Source organism: Heterodontus francisci, unplaced genomic scaffold (genome assembly GCF_036365525.1).
Source record: "Heterodontus francisci isolate sHetFra1 unplaced genomic scaffold, sHetFra1.hap1 HAP1_SCAFFOLD_184, whole genome shotgun sequence".
NCBI classification, from domain to species: domain Eukaryota; kingdom Metazoa; phylum Chordata; class Chondrichthyes; order Heterodontiformes; family Heterodontidae; genus Heterodontus; species Heterodontus francisci.
Genome location: NW_027141723.1, coordinates 1,520,859 through 1,541,756, shown reverse-complemented (window position 1 = coordinate 1,541,756; position 20,898 = coordinate 1,520,859). Strand labels below are relative to the sequence as shown.

At 44.6% G+C, this 20,898-nt stretch overlaps 1 non-coding gene across 1 annotated transcript; it reads left to right on the top strand.

Annotated features, from left to right (window-relative positions):
- The first annotated feature begins 1,167 nt into the window (after positions 1 to 1,167).
- Positions 1,168 to 1,250, top strand: trnal-uaa (transfer RNA leucine (anticodon UAA)). The gene has a single exon. It is a non-coding gene; the product is annotated as a tRNA-Leu (tRNA).
- Positions 1,251 to 20,898: the final 19,648 nt, after the last annotated feature.

The following is a 20,898-nucleotide window of genomic DNA, read 5'->3' as shown; positions in this document are numbered from 1 at the left end:
TACATTTCAATCAAATCTCCCCTCAGCCTCTTCTATTCCAAGGAGAACAACCCCAGTCTATCCAATCTTTCCTCATAGCTGCATTTTTCCAGTCCTGGCAACATCCTCGTAAATCTCCTCTGTAACCTCTCTCGTGCAATTACATCCTTTCTGGAATGAGGTGACCAGAACTGCACACAGAACTCAAGTTGTGGCCTAACTAATGATTGATACAGTTCCAGCATAACCTCCCTGCTCTTATGTTCTATACATCGGCTAATAAAGGAAAGGATTCCATAAGCCTTCTCAACCAACTTATCAACCTGTCCTGCTACTTTCAGGGATTTGTGGACATTCACTTCAAGGTCCCTCACTTCCTCTACACCTCTCAGCATTCACCCATTAATTGTGTATTCCTTTGCTGTGTTTGACCTCACCAAAGGCATCACCTCACACTTCTCCAAGTTGAATTCCATTTGCCACTTTTCTGCCCACCTGACCAGTCCATTTCTCCAGCTCTCCTAATGAGCATTTCACCACGTGCCTTGAGCTGAGTTACTCATCACAGAATTCCCACTATCTGATTTACTCTTGTAGCCAGAGTATGTATATGAATGGTCCAGTTAAGCTTTTGTCAATGGTAACCCCCAGGATGTTGATGGTGGGGGGATTCAGCGATGGTAATGCTGTTGATCGTCAAAGGGAGATGGTTACATTCTCTCTTGTTGGAGATGGTCATTGCCTGGTACTTATGTGGTGTGAATGTTACTTGCCACTTAGCAGCCCAAGTCTGAATGTTGTCCAGGTCTTGCTGCTTCTGGACACGGACTCCTTCAGTATCTGAGATGTCCCGAATTTGTCCTTTTATGAAACCTTGGTCAGGACTCACTTGGAATATTGTATCCAGTCTTGGTCTCCTCACATGATGGGTGATACTGAGGCTTTGGAAAGTGTACAGAGGAGAGACATTCGACGAATTCCCAGTATAAGACATCTTGGTTATCAAGTTAGACTAAAAGAGTTGGGAAACACACCTTAGAGAAACCTTGACTGAGGGGTGATCCGATTGAGGTTCATAAATAATGAAGGGTCCAATTTAGCATGGGAGAGGAGTCATAACTTTATATTGTAAAAGGCCAGATGGCACCCGGATCACATTAAATTTCATTTTCAGTGGTGGGTTAATGTACTAGGATGGCCGAGTGGTTAAGGCGTTGGACTTAAGATCCAATAGACATGTGTCTGCGTGGGTTGAAACCCCACTCCTGGTATCTGTGCTGACAAAATGTTACTTATTCTTTACCTGACTTTTGCCTTGCACCATCATCTCTTCTGTCATTTAATCACTCTTGCCTTCCAACTGATCACAGCTTCCTATTATTTGATCTGCCCCAGCACCGTTCCTTGGCTCTGCGCTTGCTTATAAACTGGTAAATCTTTAACTTAATCTCCTCTGTACCCTGACAATGACCGTCTCATCCTTCCTGTATTGTGGTTCCTCACAGGATCCGCTGCCTCTCCGACTCCCCTCCAGGTAACTGAAGGCCCTGAGCCTTGGTCTCGCTTTATACGCTAGCTGGTAGTTGATTCCTTGCAGGTCTGCCACCGCTCAGGAGAAGCTCAAGACCCAAATCAAGCAAAGTATCAAGAGGAATGTGAACAAAGGCTCCCTGGTGCAGAGCAAGGGACAGGGCGCCTCCGGCTCCTTCAAAATCAGCAAGAAGGAAAACCCAGGGAAAGGTGGGAAAGAAGGTGAAGAAACCAGCAGCCAAGAAATCTTTAGTGAAGAAACCAGCAGACAAGAAATCTTCAGTGAAGAAACCAGCAGACAAGAAATCTTTAGTGAAGAAACCAGCAGACAAGAAAGTGACAACAAAGAAAGTAACAGCCAAGAAAACGAGCAGCAAGGCGGCGGCAACGCCAAATAAGGCGGTGAAGAAAGCAGTGCTTCAGAAAAAGTCTCCTGCGAAGAAGGTCAAAAAAGGCAAGAGTGCGGCGGGCGGAAAGGCGCTGAAGAAAGTGCAGACATGGAAGAGCAAGGTCAAGCCGAAAGCAGCGAAGTCTCAGAAAGCAGGGTCTGGAAAGAAGTGAAAGCGCGGGAAACTTGTAAACATCTGAACACAAAGGCTCTTCTCAGAGCCACCCACATCTCTCAGGAAAGAGCTGATCCCCTGATCAAATGATCCCTGTCCCGGCCCCGCCTGCAGATTCCACATGGAAATGATTTGGAGTAAATCCAGGATCCCTGGTGACTCCCCTCCACCCAGCCCTTTCCCCACTCTCTGTAATAAAACAGAGGGATATCCGGCCCTCACTCTAACTGGGGATGTGTTCGGTGCAGTCTCAGTTCACAAATTCAGGGGGAGAGTCTGTAAGACAGGAACACTGGCGGAGAAACCCCACCTCACAACTCAAACCCCAACACATGAGTTTCTCCAATTCAGCTGGAGTCGGGTGACAACAGGAGCTGGGATAGGCTGTGATCGGGAATGTTAGGAATGGATTTGTTCAGGGAGGAATGTACCTGGAATCTCCGAAAATAATAGTTCCTTATTTCCCCAGATGACACATTCTGCAGTGAGAGTGAAAAGTCTCTTCACTGCTTCACATTTACTAATTGTTTGGTTCTAGATGAATAATGAGTCAGAGAGGATCTGAAGCTTCTCTCACACCAGCCCTTGAATGACTCAGTGTGAAGTGTCCAATGTGTGAAGCTACTGCCAGGGTTTGTCAATCTGAACAGTTTCAGCTCAGTTACTGGGGGCCTGGAATCCCCACAGTTTGACTCTGTCTCTGATTGGTCACCCGCTTCTCAATCCAATTCTTAACCAATAGGAGAATCACATATAAGTAAATAGAAGTTCTCATTGGCTTAGATTTTCCAATTGGAAAAAGCCCGGCAATTCCAGAGCAGGAAGGAATTGAAGTGATGGAAAATTTCAATTTTCAGGCAACAATTTTAAAACCTCTCATTTTATGTTCTGTTTTACTGTATTTACCGTCACAAAATCCTGACGCAATTTTAGGAATCGTTTTCATTTGTCAATCTGTTAACTGGAAGCGGCGGGAGGAAGGTCCAGTTCAGCAATTTAAAACGGGACAAATATCAGCTTCCTCTCTGTAAAAGGAACAAATTAGCGACGAACCGCTTCTCACAGGCTTCTCGGGGACTGACAGAAACGAGCGGTTTCTGATCTTTTCTCCTGAAAGAGGCGGATAATGCTGAAGGGAGCAATGAACTGCCCTTCACTTTCTGGCCGCTAATACACCCCTGATTTTAAACAGTTCAAACAGCGGCTGATGCTTCTGCCGGAAAATGAGCAGATTCACCAAAATGATCCAGGTCCATCATGGCCAAAGACATCCAGCTGGCCCGCCGCATCCGCGGGGAACGCACCTAAAACCCAGTTTCAGTAACAAGTGTAACAAGGGCTCTTTTCAGAGCCACCAAATCAGCAAAGGAAAGAGCTGCCATCTCTGTTCATCATCAAACCCATTAGATTGGAGGGGCGGCCACATGGTTTCTGTTTTGTCACATCACTTTCCCGAAAGGCCTGTCGGACTGAGAGCTGATCTGGAATTTAGAAAGCAGCATTACCGGAGACTCATTGCTGCTCAGCACAATCTCAACCCCGCTCCTGGGATCCGTTAGCTGGCATTTGGGGAAAAGAAATGGATCCCAGTTTTATTTGGAAGGCATTAATGGAGCCGGATCCGTTCACATGAGGGTTATTTACAAACATTACCCAATGAGTTCACTAATATTTGAATCCATTGGAGATTAGTACACAGGATATGTAAGGCAGCTCGGTCACTCTGACTGAAACCGCCAGTTCCCCGGGGTTGCAGACCCTGACACTGCGGGGAGAGAATCCCCGACTCTATCCCGCCGCCGGTGGGAAACAGACAGCTCTGTGTCCGGAGAATAGGGAGGGCCGGGGAGAAGGCACATATTAAAGCACTGCAATGGACTCAGCTCCTGTGTGTGCACAACTCTCACTGATTCCGTCCTCTGGGAACAGTGCGGTCGAAACAGATCAGGTTAGGAGAGAAACACACAGCCCGAGAATGGTCTCTTCCTTCCTGCATTTACTCTGTTCTGGGAGCAGATTCTCATTGAGAAGCGGCGCTCTGATCACCAGAGAGAAAAAAAACACACAATTCAAACTGTCCAAATAAAAAACAGAGAATTAACCCGGACACTTCCATTATTAAATTAATTCATCAGCTCCGAACCAGTTCCCGTTAATGTACCGGGATAATCTCGGGATTTATCAAATCGAAGGCAGCGGGATTTATTAAATTGTTGATTCTGACACCCTGTAGTTCAGTTCTTCACTTAACGAGAGGGGGAGATGTGTGAGCAGAGAAACAGAGCGAAATCCACAGAGGGAACTGAAAACACACCTGGACAGATGTGAAACAGGTCAATCCACTGTTACAATAACTCCATCTCTGACTCCCTCCTGACAGTAACCAGTCCTTTCACAAAGACTGTGGGTGGCTCTGAAAAGAGCCTTTGGTTTATTAGATGACATTTTGGCCGCTTTACTTTTTCTGGGAGCTCTTGAGTGCTGGTTTTCTTGCGCAGCAGTACGGCCTGTATATTAGGCAGCACCCCGCCCTGAGCGATAATCACCCCTCCCAGCAGCTTGTTGAGCTCCTCGTCGTTGCGGACGGCCAGCTGCAGGTGTCTGGGAATGATGCGGGTCTTCTTGTTGTCCCGGGCCGCGTTACCGGCCAGCTCGAGGATTTCAGCGGTCAGATACTCGAGCACAGCAGCCAGATAGACCGGGGCTCCGGCACCTACACGCTCAGCATAGTTACCCTTTCTCAGGAGCCTGTGAATACGGCCCACCGGGAACTGCAGTCCAGCCCGGGAGGAGTGAGACTTGGCCTTGACCCGAGCTTTCCCGCTGGTCTTTCCTCTTCCAGACATTTCCACAATCTCACAAATACTTTCACAAAGAATGGATAATTTCTCAGCTTTTGTCATAAACTTGAAACAGTCAGGATGGCCGAGTGGTCTAAGGGGCTGTGTTTAAGTCGTAGTGTTTTCTGGAGGCGTGTGTTCAAATCCCAAATCTACCAAGTTGTGTTTTGACTGAACTGGAGGGATTTGGGAGCAGCGATGAAGGGAAAGCATGGAAGAATATTGACAAGGAAAATGAAAATGGACCCAAAGATGTTTCTTCAATACATTAAGCTAAGAGGCAACTAAAGAAAGAGGAGTGCACTGAAAAGACCAAAAAATCACAGTGATTTTTGACATCTTGCCAGGATTGAGTGGCGCGTGCACGGGATGATGTCATTTTGCAGCGCCAACATCATCACATTTCCGCAACAGTCAGGACATTGAAAAGGTCTCTGATCAGTGTGAACAAGTTGATGTTCAGTGAGGTTGGATGACTGAGTGAACCCCTTCCCACACACGGAGCAGGTGAATGATCTCTCCCCAGTGTGAACTCACTGGTGTTTCAGCAGGTTGACTCTGGCTGGGTTCAGTTCTACACTCACTGGTTCCTCTCCCTCTCCTCCCCTGAAGGTGCTGATTCTGACTGTATGTACATGCTCTCTCCCCCTCTGACCCTCCCTGTCCAATGTAGTATCTCCAGTTTTGGTGATGTGCTCTCCCTGACCTGTCTCCATTTCTCCTTCTTATACAGACTTGCCCTGACTGTCACTATTTCATAGAATCATACAGCACAGAAGGAGGCCAATCGGTCTTTTGTGCCTGAGCTGAATCTGTGAAAAAAATGATGCAATTTTTCCAACCCCCTGCCTATTTCCCCATAGTCCTGGAGAAATTCACTTTGAAATATTTGTCCAATTCCTTTATGAAAGTTATAATTGAATCTGTTTCCACCACCCTGTCAGACAATTCATTCCAAATCCGAATCAGTTACTTCTTAAATGTTGTGAGGGTTCCGGCCTCTACCACCTCTTCAGGGAGTGCGTTCCAGATTCCAACCACCCTCTGGGTAATTTTTTTTTCCTCAAATCCCATCTAAACCTCCTGCCCCTTACCTTAAATCTATGCCACCTGGTTATTGACCCCTCCGCTAAGGTAAAATGTTTCTTCCTATCTAACCCATCAATGCCCCTCATAATTTTGTAAACCTCAATCTTATCTCCCCTCAGCCTTCTCTGCTCTAAGGAAAACAACGCTAGCCTTTTCAGTCATAGCTGAAATGCTCCAGCCCAGGCAACATCCTGGTGACTCTCTTCTGTACCCTCTCCAGTGCAATCACATCCTTCCTCTCGTGTGGTGCCCAGAACAGTACACAGTACTCCAGCTGTGGCCTAACTAGCATTTTATACAGCTCCGTCATAACCTCCCTGCTCTTATATTCTCTGCCTCGGACGATCTATATTGGCCTGTAATCTAAGGCTTTCCTCCTCACTATTTACGACACCACCAATTTTCGTGTCATGTGTGAGAAAGGGTTTGATTCTATCCCTATCAGTATCCGTTACATGCATGTGTTTTTAATCTGCACCCCCTCTATTTTATTCTCTGTACTTGTCAGCCTCTGGTAGGTGAGTCTGTGTTTTGCTCTTTATCTCTCAGTCTTCGAAATATGAGCCTGGGTTTGTACCTAATTTTCTTTGCACCTTGCAGGATGGATATTGAAGAGAGGTTTTAACACATTAACTGCCAAATCCTGATAAGTGATTTTTGGGTTTCACACAGTATCTGTCAGTTTCTTGTCTAGGACTGTTGGTTTTACTCTGTCCCTGGCATTTGCTGGTTTGTTAGTGTGGGGTTTACACGGTACCTGTCAGTTTCTCATATGTGAGTGTTGGTTTCACTTTGTATAGAATCATAGATCACAGAATACTTACAGCACAAAAGGAGGGATTCAGCTCATCGTGCTTGTGCTGCCTCTCTGCACAAGCAACTCAGCTCATGCCACATCCTCATGCATTCCATGAAAAGCTGATTTTTTTTCCCTTCAGATAATTATCATATATCCTTTTGAAAGCGATGGCTGAATCTTCCTCCGTCACACTCTCAGGCAGTACATATCAGATCTTAACCATTTGCTGCATAAAAAAGGTTTTTCCTCATGTTGCCTTTGGTTCTTTTCCCATTCACCTTAAATCGGTGTCCTCTGCTTACTCAGCCATGAGTAATATTTCCCATTGCTTTCTCAGCACTGATGAATTGTGAGGTGGGAGACAGCCAGAAGTCCCACTGAGCCGCACTGACTCCCAGCTGAAAAAGAAATGAGATAAAGTTCAATCTTTCACAGCGAGATGCTGCAGAGAGTTAAGAGTCCCGAATGAAAGAGAGCGTTTCTCATACTGTTTTTGAATTTCATTTCAAACACTCCTTGTACTCTCTGCTAATGAAGCCTAAAAAGTGGAAAAACTAAATGGCGCTCAAACTCACAACCCTGAGATTAAAAGTCCCATGATCGACAGACTTAACTGAATATGTCACTTCTCCTGTACCTCTGTTTTGATGGATGCAACTGTATGCTCCAATGCAAGGGCAGCTTTCAAATCCTCCCATGGGTCCACACGTCAGGCTAAGTTCCATGTTGTAAACTCAAGCAAAGGAAATCTGCTCACTTCCAAAACTATCAGCAAATTGAAGCTGATTACGATCAACATCATCAGAGGTCAGAACTACCTGGTGAAAGAAGACACCCTGAAGAAGGATCCACAATTATTCAAAGGCATCGACAAAGTGAAAAACAAGCAAATCGATGAGTCAATCCAAGCTAAACAGAAACACTGAAGAATTCCATTCCAGACCAGAACACAATTAGAGGCATTTTTTGTATTCAAAGCTGGGCATTAGTATTTAATAGTTGATATATAATTTTGAATATATTTGAATTTCTTTATTCATTTGGCACTGCTGAACATGAAGCAGTCTTAAATCATTTAATTTTTTTTTGTAAAATCTGACTTACCAGATTAAAATATTAGATCAAGGGAGAAATTTCAAAGATTACTGGACCAGTAATCCAGAGGCCTGGACTCAAGATCCAGTGACAGCCAGGACGTCAAGGCGGGAAACACTCCGCACTAGTCTGCAGTGAGCGATTCCATCGAAGGTAGAGCACAATCTCTTTAATATAAGAATGTATATTTTATAATAATTAATCACTCAAGACCTTCCTGGTCTCTGCATCTCAGCTGCTCTCTGGATAAACTTGCAGAAAGTATTTCAACCTGGAAAGCAGGAGTCTAGGGAATGTATAATGATATTTTCTCGCCTTCGGGCAATATTTTAATCAATACAGTGTGGGACAACCTGTCTGGGCACAACTCCATGAATTTCTCTTGAACTAGTGACCTCACAATCACTAACTTCTATGGTAACAATCTTCAGCTCATCACCTCCGGTACGTAGGTCTAATCTTAATGTACATTTAAACAACCTTTCAAGTCCAGTTACAGTTTTTGTTGCTTACCTGCACAAGCTTAAAAAGTGAAAAACGGAAGCAAGTTTAACTGAACATTCTGGTGGTCAGTTCGGGTACGGGAAAAAAATGAAAGGACTCGGACCAGGTCGGATGCGGTGCTGTCAGGCTTGGGTCGGGTTTCATTTGCTGACCCGAGCAGGCCTTTAGTTACTGTTGCAACCTTATATTCCCGCTTGACAATCTGTATATTTTTTTCATTTCAATTTTGTCGACAAGCTCTTTGAATCCAGTTCCCCTGTCCTCAAGCAGGCTCAGTTTGGAAATCGATTCCGCTTTCTGGAAGGCTGAAAGCAATCGATGACCTTAAACTAAAAATGACAACAGAGAAGGACTCGTCTGGGATTTGAACCCAGGACCTCTCACATATTAATCACTTATATACCCAAAGCGAAAATCATACCCCTGGACCAACAAGCCACCATTGGCATGGTTTTTATTCGCTCCTGTGGAATTTCACTGGCACCCACAGCCGATCATGCATTTTTTTCAGATCAAAACAATATCCTAAAAGCTGAAATAAAAACAGAAAGTGCTGCAAATACTCAGCACCTCTGACAGCATCTGTGGAGAGAGAAACAGAGTTAACATTTCAGGGTTTTCACCTTTTGTTTGAGCCATCTTTTCAGACTGCTTCTGTCCATCCAATCTCACTTTTTACTCTATCCACATTCTAAGGGTGGTGCAGTGGTGAGCTCTGTAGCTTCACAACTTCAATGACCCCAATTCAGTTCTGTATACTGCCTGTGTGGAGTTTGCAAGTTGTTTATGTGGGCTTCCACAAGGTACTCTGGTTTCCTCCCACAACGAAAGACTTGTGGGTTGATAGATAAATTGACTGTTGTAAATTGGCCCTAGGGTAGGTGATAGGAGAAATGTGGGGATGTGGTAGGGAATTCTGGGTGAACATAGGATTAGTATAAATGGGTGGTTGATGGTCAGTGCAGACCCAGTGGGCCAAAGGGCCTATATCAGTGCTGCATGTCTCTATTACCATTCTCTAAGCAAATGCATTTTTCATGAATTCCTCATTTCTTTTATTAACGACAATTTTATATTTCCGGCCCTTGCTTCATACGATACCACAAGTGGAATCATGTTTCCATCAACCCGATCAAACCCCTTCACTATTTCCTCAGATTGCAATGTTTCTTTCACCCTGACAGACTGTGGAGTTTCTGCTGCTTGATTGCAGTTCTTGCTTCCCGCCAGTAGATGTCACCTCACTCCAATATCGTGAAGTTTACAAATGTGAGAGAGACACAACAGGAAATAATTGTTCACATTATAGTGAATGTGTGGGATTTAGAAATACTAGGAGTGGAGACGAGTTATTATTGAATTTGTCAAACCAAACATACGTTATAATGTTGTGTTAAATCCGTCACTCTGTTGTCTTGATTCTGAGAGTGACATAGACTCATCGAGTCATTGGGTCATTTGTGGCATAGAAGGAGGCCATTCGCCCCATCGAGTACAGGCCAGCTCTCCATGGAGCGATCCAGTCAGTCCCACTCGTCTGCTCGATCCCCCTAGCCCTGTAAATTTATTTCCTTCAAATGCCCAACGAGTGTCTCCACTTCCTCCGCCCTCGGGGGCAGCGAGTTACAGATCATTACCAATCACTGTGTAAAAAAGTTCTTCCGCCCATTCCCCCTGCGTCTCTTGTCCAAAACCTTCAATCTGAATCCCCTAGTCCTTGTACCAATAGTTAATGGGAACAATTTTTCCTTGCCAACTTATCTAAAACTGTCATAGCCTTCGACACCTCTATCAATTCTCCACTCAATCTCCTTTGATACAGGCAGAAAAAACCCTGTTTTTCTAACCTAACCTTGAAACTAAAACCCTCCATCCCTGGAACTATTCTGGTAAATCTCTTCTGCATCCTCTCAAGAATCCGCACATTCTTTCTAAAGATTGGTGAGCAGATCTGGATGCAACACTCCAATTGGGGCCTAACCAGAGTTCAGCATAACAACCCTGCTTTTGTACTCAATGTCTCTATTGTTAAAGCCCAAGATCCCACATGCTTTGCTAACCACTCTCGCAATATGTCTGAACAGTTGAGGTGACTGAGCGGTTTCAGCTTCTCTGTTCAGATTGCAGCTTTCACTGGAGGCATGTGTTTAAATCCCACTTCTGACAACTTGATTTTCAGTTACTTTGCAGAGCTTCCTTGAAGGTTTGAGGTAGAGTAAATACTGAGGAACTGTTTCTAACTGCTGAACCGTCAAAAACCGAAGGTTACAGATTTAATGTGACTCACAAAACTGGAAAGAACTTGAGGAAAAATTCCTTTCTGCAACGTGTGATTAGGATTTCAGTTATGTGGATAGATTGGAGAAGCTGGGGTTGTTCTCCTTAGGGAGGAGATTTGATAGAGGTGTTCACAATCATGAGGGGTCGTGACAGACCCGATAGAGAGAAACTGTTGGTAGAAGGATTGAGACTCAGGTAAAAGCTGTGGCTCAGTCGGTCACACTCACCTCGAAATCACAAGCTTCTGGGTTCAGAGTTCACAGCTGACACTCCAGTACAGCACTGAGGGTGTTGAAGGTGCTGCCTTTCAGGTGTGATGTTAAACCAAGACCTGGTCTGCATGTTTGGGTGAATGTAAAAGATCCCATGCTGCAATTTCAAACAAGTGAAGAGCAATTCTCCCTGGTGTTGTGATCAATATTTGCCCCTCAATCAGATCAGTTGGTCATTATCACATTGCTGCTTGTGGGTATTAGCTGCTGCATTTCTGACATTACATCAGTGATTACACTTCAAAAGTATTTCATTGTCTACAAAGTACTTTGATATATCCAGTGGTCTCGAAAGGTGCGATATAAATGCAAGTCTTTTCTTTCTTTATCACAACACATTACTGTGTAAAAAATGGTTCTTCATGTCACCTCTGGTTCTTCCGCCAATCACCTGATATCTGTGTCCTCTGCTTACTGACCCTTTTACCACTGGAAACAGTTTCTCCTTATTTAAACTATTGAAAACCTCCATGATTTTGAACAAATGTGTCAAATCTTTTCGGAACTTTCTCTGCTGCAAGGAGAACAACCCCAGCTTCTCCAATCTCTCCACATCACTGAAGTCCCTCACCCTGCTACCGTTGTGGCAAATCTCTTTTTTATTCTTTCACGGAATGTGGGCATCGCTGGCAACGCCAGCATTTATTGCCCATTCCTAACTTCCCTTGAGAAGGTGGTGGTGAGCCGCCTTTTTGAGCTGTTGCAGTCCATGTGGTGTAGGTAAATCCACAGTGCTGTTTGGAAGGGAGTTCCAGGATTTTGATCCAGTGACAGTGAAGGAACGGTGATATAGTTCCCAGTCAGGATGGTGTGTAGCTTGGACGGGAACTTGCAGATGGTGGTGTTCCTACGCATCCAATGTCCTTCTCGGTGGTCGAGGTCATGGGTTTGGAAGGCGCTGTCGAAGGAGACTTGGTGAGTTATTGCAGTGCATCTTGTAGATGGTACGCACTGCTACCACTGTTCACTGGTGGTGGAGGGAGTGAATATTTAAGGTGGTGGATGGGGTGCTGATCAAGCGAGCTGCTTTGTCCTGGATGACGTTGAGCTTCTTGTGTGTTTTTGGAGCTGCACTCATCCAGGTAAATGGGGAGTATTCCATCACGCTCCTGACTTGTGCCTTGTAGATGGTGGACAGGAGGTGAGTGATTCACAGCAGAATTCCCAGCCTCTGACCTGCTCTTGTAGCTACGGTATTTATATGGCTGATCCAATTCAGATCCTGCTCAACGGTAACCCCCAGAATGTTGATAGTGAGGGATTCAGCAATGGTAATGCCATTGAATGTCAAGGGGAGATGGTTAGATTCTCTCTTGTTGGAGATGTTCATTGCCTGGCACTTTTGTGGGTTGAATGTTCCTTGTCACTTATCAGCCCAAGCCCAATGTTGTCCAGGTCTCTCTACATGTGGACACGGACTGCTTCAGTAGCTGAGGAGTTGCTAATGCTACTGAACATTTTGCAATCATCAGCGAACATCCCCACTTCTGACCTTATGAGAGAGGGAAGGTCATTGATGAAGCAACGGAATATGGTTGGGGCCTAGGACACTACCCTGAGGAACTCCTGAGTGCTGTTCTGGGACTGAGATGATTGGCCACCCACAACTATCACCATATTCCTTTGCGCTAGGTATGACTCCAACTAAAGAACAAAGAACAAGGAAAATTACTGCACAGGAACAGGCCCTTCGGCCCTCCAAGCCTGCGCCGATCCAGATCCTCTACCTAAACATGTCACCTACTTTCTAAGGGTCTGTATCTCTTTGCTTCCTGCCCATTCATGTTTCTGTCTAGATACATCTTAAAAGGCGCTATCGTGCCCGCGTCTACCACCTCCGCTGGCAACGCGTTCCAGGCACCCACCACCATCTGCGTAAAGAACTTTCCACGCATATCCCCCCTAAACTTTTCCCCTCTCACTTTGAACTCGTCACCCCTCGTATTTGAATCCCCCACTCTGGGAAAAAGCTTCTTGCTATCCACCCTGTCTATACCTCTCATGATTTTGTACACCTCAATCAGGTCCCCCCTCAACCGTCGGCTTTCTAATGAAAATAATCCTAATCTACTCAACCTCTCTTCATAGCTAGCACCCTCCATACCAGGCAACATCCTGGTGAACCTCCTCTGCACCCTCTCCAAAGCATCCACATCCTTTTGGTAATGTGGCGACCAGAACTGTATGCAGTATTCCAAATGTGGCCGAACCAAAGTCCCATACAACTGTAACATGACCTGCCAACTCTTGTACTCAATACCCCGTCCGATGAAGGAAAGCATGCCGTATGCCTTCTTGACCACTCTATTGACCTGCGTTGCCACCTTCAGGGAACAATGGACCTGAATACCCAAATCTCTCTGTACATCAATTTTCCCCAGGACTTTTCCATTTACTGTATAGTTCACTCTTGAATTGGATCTTCCAAAATGCATCACCTCGCATTTGCCCTGATTGAACTCCATCTGCCATTTCTCTGCCCAACTCTCCAATCTATTTATATTCTGCTGTATTCTCTGACAGTCCCCTTCACTATCTGCTACTCCACCAATCTTAGTGTCGTCTGCAAACTTGCTAATCAGACCACCTATACTTTCCTCCAAATCATTTATGTATATCACAAACAACAGTGGTCCCAGCACGGATCCCTGTGGAACACGTCTCCATTTTGAGAAACTCCCTTCCACTGCGACTCTCTGTCTCCTGTTGCCCAGCCAGTTCTTTATCCATCTGGCTAGTACACCCTGGACCCAATGCGACTTCACTTTCTCCATCAGCCTACCATGGGGAACCTTATCAAACGCCTTACTGAAGTCCATGTATATGACATCTACAGCCCTTCCCTCATCAATCAACTTTGTCACTTCCTCAAAGAATTCTAGTGGAGAGTTTTCTCCCTGGTTGCCATTGACTTCAATTTTGCAAGGGCTCCTTGATGCCCTTGGCAAGAGCAGTCACTGTCTCCTCACCTCACCTCTTGAGTTCAGCTCTTCTGTCCAAATTTGGGTCAAGGCTGCAACGAGGTCAGGAACCAAGTGGCTCTGGCAGAACCCAAAATGAGCATTGATGAGCAGGTTATTGCTGTGTAAGTGCTGCTTGATAGCACTGTCAATGACACCTTCCATCACTTTACTGATGATCAAGAGGAGGCTGATGGGGCAGTAATTGACAGGGTTGGATTTGTCCTGCTTTTTGTTTGCAGGACATACCTGGGTAATTTTCCACGTTGCTGGGTAGATGCCAGTGTTGTAGCTGTACTGGAACAGCGTGGCTAGTGGCGCGGCTAGTTCTGGAGCATAAGTCATCAGCACTACAGCCGGGATGTTGTCAGTATCCAGTGCCTTCAGCCATTTCTTGATATCATGTGGAGTGAAGTGGATTTGCTGAAGATTGGCATCTGCGATGCTGGAGACATCAGGAGGAGGTCGAGATGCATCATTTAGTTGATACTTCTGGCTGAAGATGGTTGCAAATTATTCAACCTTGTATTTTGCACTGATATGCTGGTCTCCCCTATCATTAAGGATGGGGATATTTGTGGAACCTCCTGTTGATTGTTTAATTATCCACCACCATTCAGGACTGGATGTGGCAGGACTGCAGAGCTTTGATCTGATCTGTTGGTTGTGAGATCACTCAGCTCTGTCTATTGCATGCTACTTCCACTGTTTGACATGCAAGTAATCCTGTGTTGTAGCTTCACTCATTTTTAGGTCTGCTTGGTGCTGCTCCTGACATGCCCTCCTGCACACTTCATTGAACCACTATTGCTCCCTTGGCTTGATGGTAATGGTAGAGTGAGGGAAATGTCAGGCTATGAGGTAACATATTGTGTTTAAATACAATTCTGCTGCTGCTGATGGCCCACAGTGCCTCATGGATGTCCAGTTTTGAGTTGCCAGATCTGTTCATTTCTTCCCTCAGATATAATTGGAAAAAAATTCCAAAGGAATGCATGTACTAAATAAAAAGGAGAGAGAAATAAATACTGACAAAATAGATGGCAGCATTTGCAAGGTAAAAAGATTTATAAGTTTTATTATCGATGAGTGAGAGGAATATATCACGCTTTGGGGCTTCTGTAAGTGGATTTACTGATAATTTTGGGAATTGATAGGAAGCTGCTTTATGGTTGGTGGAACAAACTCCCGCCCTCGGGGTGGAGCCAACAGCTGCATCCGTCCAATAATAGACAGAGTAGAAGTACTGTATCAGGCCTTGTTAACTCAGTTGGTAGAGCATGAGACTTTTAATCTCAGGGTCTTGGATTTGAGACCCATGTTGTGTGGTTGTTCTTACCTTTTTCAGACTTCATCGGCAGAGAGTTCAAGGGGTGTTTGAAATTAAATTCAACAACATCACCAGATTTCAACTCCCCCCTCGCAGTGTAGTTGAATGGACCTTCAACCTCTACCCTCCCCCTTCCCCTCCCTCCCAGAACTGCAACAGGGATCCGCTTGTCCTCACTTTCCACCCCACCTGCCTCCACAGCAGCACAGTGGCGCAGTGGTTAGCATTGCAGCCTCACAGTTCCAGCAACCCGGGTTCAATTCTGGGTACTGTCTGTGTGAAGTTTGCAAGTTCTCCCTGTGTCTTTGCGGGTTTCCTCCGGGTGCTCCAGTTTCCTCCCACAAGCCAAAAGACTTGCAGGTTGGTCGGTAAATTGGCCATTATAAATTGCCCCTAGCACAGGTAGGTCGTAGGGGAAATATAGGGACAGGTGGGGATGTGGTAGGAGTATAGAATTAGTATAAATGGGTGGTTGATCGTCGGCACAGACTCGGTGGGCCGAAGGGCCTGTTTCAGTGCTGTATCTCTAAACATAAACACATCCAAAGGATCATCCTCCACCATTTCCGCCACATCCAGCGTGATGCCACCACCAAACGCAACTTCCCCTCCCTTGTCAGCATTCTGAAGGGATTGTTCCTTCCACAACACCCTGGACCACTCCTCCATTACCCCAACACCTCTTCCCCTTCCCAAGGCACCTTCCCATGCAATCGCAGGAGATATAATACCTGCCCTTTTCCGTCCTCTCTGCTCATTATCTAAAGCCCCAAACACTCCTTTTAGGTGAAGCAGCGATTTACTTGTACTTATTTCAATTATGTATACTGTATTCACTACTCACAATGCGGGCTCCTCTAAACTGGGGAGACCAAAAGCAGATTAGGTGGAACACCTCTGCTCAGGCCGAAAGCATGATCCTGAGCTTCTGGTTGCTTGCCATTTCAACACTCCCCCCTGCTCTCATGTCAACATTTCTGTCTTTGGCCTGCTCCAGTGTTCCAGTTAAAATCAACCCAAGCTTGAGGTGCAGCACCCGACCTTTTGATTCAGCACTCTACAGCCTTGTGGATTGAACATTGTGTTCAATAACATCAGAGCATGACTGGTGTCAGGCAACCACAAGCATTAACACACTTTGTCCCAGGACAGCTTTGTTATTTAATCTCTCCTGCCCTCTGCCCTTTCAAACACCTTCCCCTTTGTTCTCTCCCACATGCCCCTCCCCTTCACTTGTTTAAAACCTAATTCTTTTCTAACCTGTGTCAGTTCTGATGAAAGGTCACAGACCAGAAATGTTAACTCCGTTTCTCTCACCACAGATGCTGCCAGAGCTACTGAGTATTTCCAGCACTTTTTGTTTTTATTTCAGATTTCCAGCATCTGCAGTATTTTGCTTTTATTGTGTCAGAAAGTCTTTCCTTGATTCAGGACTCTTACCTCTCTCCAGAATCTCTCTGCTAAAGATTGAACTTTATCTCATTTCACTCACAGCTCAGGGTGAGTGTGGCACAGTGGGACTTCTGGCTGTCTCCCACTTCACAGTCCATCAGTACTGAGAAAACAATGGGGAATATTACTCACATGTTGTGTTCTGCAACTTTTTACAAACACTTTAATGTATATATTGTCTTCCAAAGCAGTGACAGAATGGTGGCTTTAGTGTGTTGTTGAAATAGCTTTGTTGAGTTCGTGCTGTACTAACAGTTAAACAGTTCTTGGTTCAATCCCAGGTTTTGGCACTTTCAACCTCTCCTGTGTCTTTTTCTTTGGCTCCAATTGTCAAGCTGCATGATTTACTCTGAAATTAGCACCAGAGAACCAAGGCACCAGCGAGCATGAGGAGCTGAAATTAGCACAGATCAAATCCACTTAATATTTCTGACTGAAGATGGTTGAAATGCTTCAGTTTTGCCTTTTGCACTGACGTGCTCAGCACCACCATCATTGAGGATGTGAATGTTTTTGGAGCCTCCTCATCTTGTTAGTTATTTAATTATCCACCACCATTCACGACTGGATGTGGCAGGACTGTGGAGCTGTGATCTGATCCTGAGGGAGATATCCGTGCGTGGAGTGGCGGGATGTATGGAGAGTGATCCTGAAGAGGGTGTCTGAGCCTGGAGTGGAAGCTTTCTGTGGAGGTACAGGAGTAGGCCATTCAGCCCCAGTGTTTTATAAAGGTTTAGCATAATTTATTTGCTTTTACTCTATGCCTCTATTAATAAAGCCAAGTGTCCTTTTTGCCCTGAGCAACCTTTTCAAACCTTGATCAAAAAAGATTGGTGCACATTGTCTCATTCTTCCTCCCAAACTGTATCACTTCACAATTCTCTGTGTAAAATTTTATCTGTTGTGTGAAAGCCCATTTTACCAGTGTGTTTAAGTTCCTCTGAAGTGTGTTACTGTCACTGGCATAGGACGAAATTCACGAGCATTCTTTGATGCTATCTCCGTGGAAAGAGCAATCTTACACACTAGCTCAAATTGGGATTTTGTGTGTTTAGCATCTTTCCTCATCCACCAATATAAGCACAAATCTGTCTCATAATGTACGGTCTAAGAATGTGCCAATGTTGCAATGTAGTGATAAATTCTTCAGTGTCACAATGGACTCACCAACTGTTTCACTACTTTTCTGATTTCTGGATCCAAGTTTGTAGCTTTCCGCGATCTCTAGTGGCTTAGGGTTGAGCCTCACTTCAACGAAGAAACGGAAAATTATGATTTAAAGATTACACTGTCAATCATTCACATCTCTGTCTTCTCCTGAACTTCGAGTTCAAATTTGTTTGTGAAGTTGAGTCACACGTTAAGACAGCACAGTCTTTTTCTTTGTGAAGGAAGTGATTTGGGAATGACTGTTTGAAACTGTCCCTTCTTGCACAGAAATTCAGTGCAAATACTTGATCACTCAGAATTTCCTTGAGAGAAATTTGTTCACAATCGCATTCGACACGGAAACTGCCTCAGCATTAATCACACTGAAGCAGAATGTGACCCTGTTGTTTGTTTCAGAATGCTGGTGCCGTTATTTGTCGCTTTAAACTGAGACTGTGAGACCGGGAAAGTTTGATCCGAGGTTGGAATATATTATCATTCAGGAGCAAGAAAAATCAAAAGGAACAAAATAAGAAAACCCAGTCTCTGGATTTGGGAATCTGTCGTCCGCTTTGGGAAAGTGAATCAGAGCAAAATGAAGGGTGAACTGTCCAGAAGAGATGAAGACACAGCTCAGTCAACACGTTCCCCTGGTTTATGATGCTGGAACATTCATCACACAGAAATGATTCAACCCAATGACAAACATTCTTACAGCTGATAATTTATGCTACTGATTTAAGGACTGTCTCATGTGGTTACCGAGTGATGACGAGAAGATATTAAACTTTCTTCTATTCAATCTAGCTGTGATGAAGTTTGAATTTTTCTACCTTTTATAAACAGTATTTGAAGGGTCTCGGTAACAATGTTCAGTTTTGATGAGAGTGGGGTCTGGGTGAGAAGCTGCTGAGTGTGACAGGGTCAGGACTGGATGCAGGAAGTTCTCTGACAGTCTCCCTCTATCTCTCTAATGGGTTTGAGTTGATTTACGACTGGTAGCTTTTATTTTACTTTTCTTATTCAGAGATACAGCACTGAAACAGGCCCTTCGGCCCACCGAATCTGTGCCAACCAGCAACCACCCACTTATACTAATCCTGCATTAATGCCATATTCTCTACCACATCCCCACCATTCTCCTACTACGTACCTGCACTCGGGACAATGTACAATGGTCAATTTACCTACCAACCTGCAAGTCTTTTGGAGATGGGAGGAAACCAGAGCACCCGGCGGAAACCCACACAGACACAGGGAGAACTTGCAAACTCCACACAGGCAGTACCCAGAACTGAATCCTGGTCGCTGGAGCTGTGAGGCTGCAGTGCTAACCATTGCGCCACTGTGCTGCTGTTGGTGTTTTGATAAATGAAGGAAGTTCCCTCCACCCATTTTTTTTGGACAGACAGTGTGGTATAAGGATGTAAAGGGTTAATGCTGAAGATAGTGGGATCAACCCATCCCACTGTCAGAGTGATGATGTAACAGTCACATGAGATGAAGTTTGGGAGAAGAGAGAGCAGCACCAAGGATGCTAGCTTAGCAGGCTTGATGAGTGTGTACAGAGTATTGAGTAAATTAGAAAAGAGTTCTTAGTTCTTTCAGCAGGAACTGTGTCCAGAAAATATCGACAAACTCACAATTTTATTATTCAGGAGTCGGAACACAGATATTAATTCCAAGTGACAGTTCTGGGACCAATTAACAAAAAAAGTAGAGAATAATATTGCTCACTGATTGAAATCCCCGAGTGAGGAGACAGTTAAACAGGTGATCTGTTGGGGCATCCTTCGATCCAAGGTTTCAGCAACATTTAATCTCCCTTTTTGGTGAAATTCTCTGTTATTTGCAACTTTTTTTATCAGCTTTGATGGGCGAGTGAAAAAACTGAAAAAATTGAACAGTTCCATCCTTTCTTTTCTTCCTTCTTCTCTTCTTTCCATCAGTTTCTCTTTTCTGTCCCAGATCAATATAATGATGAAAATCCCACTTTAATCTGTTGTTTCTGGTGTTTTATCCATTCCAATCAAAATTTCAACATTCCAATCAAATCTATTTGTTATTCCACAGTGTCTCTCCATGTGTTTTATTCTGTTGTATTCTCTCACAGTCTGTTTGGTGATCAATGTTACATCTCACTCTCTGTTCTGGTGAAGATCAGAAGCAGTGATATCTGTTTACACCACCCGACAAGTCGGCCTGAGGCTGTGCCTCGCTGATCACGTGGAGTTAAAGCAATTCTTCCAGTCAGTTAGTTCAGTTGTAATTTCATGAGAAATTCGGTCATCATTACTTCGTCAGTGACCTAATAGTTCAGGTGTCTGAGTGATGTTAATCATGATGTGATGAAATGATTGTATGTTCTAGTCTTTCCGTGGTGGGTTTTCACATTGACTAGAAACGTGTTGGACATGGTCTGGAAATGTTTCACACCACACCATTCCCAACTTCATTTACTTCCAGAAGGTCTTTTTCCATCATTGCACAGCTAGCTGCACAGCCAGAAACTGTGCTGAAGGTGACAGCCATGTCTTCGCAACTGACAAGGTGGCGGAGAGGTTAAGGTGATGGGCTGCTAATCAATTGTCCTGTGCACACGTGGGTTCAAATCCCATCCTTGTTGCTAGTTTATGAACTTTTTAGTGTATTGTTTCTGTTGGGGGAGTTGATGTGCAAAGTCAGCCTCGAAACCTGTTCTTGTCCATGTCCAGACAGTGATTCCAGAATTGGTTATACTTTATTAAAATTGAGACAGACAATTGGAATTCTTCACCCAAACTGCACTGGAATGAAGATCAAATAGGGATCACGAAACGGAGCAGGATTTTTCCTCCCCTCCTTCCTTCCATCTTTACTTTCTCTCGATTTGCACCAAGTGAAAGACAAATGGGAAAAGCAAATGGCGAGGGAGCAGATGCAGAAAATTATCCTTTGGCAAGAAATTTATTTTCAAATCTTCTTGATAGATTCAGTGAGTGAGCAATGCTTTGGCAGATGGAGTTTAAAATGAGGGGTCATTTAGTACCTACGATAGATCAGAGTGTTTTTTTGTA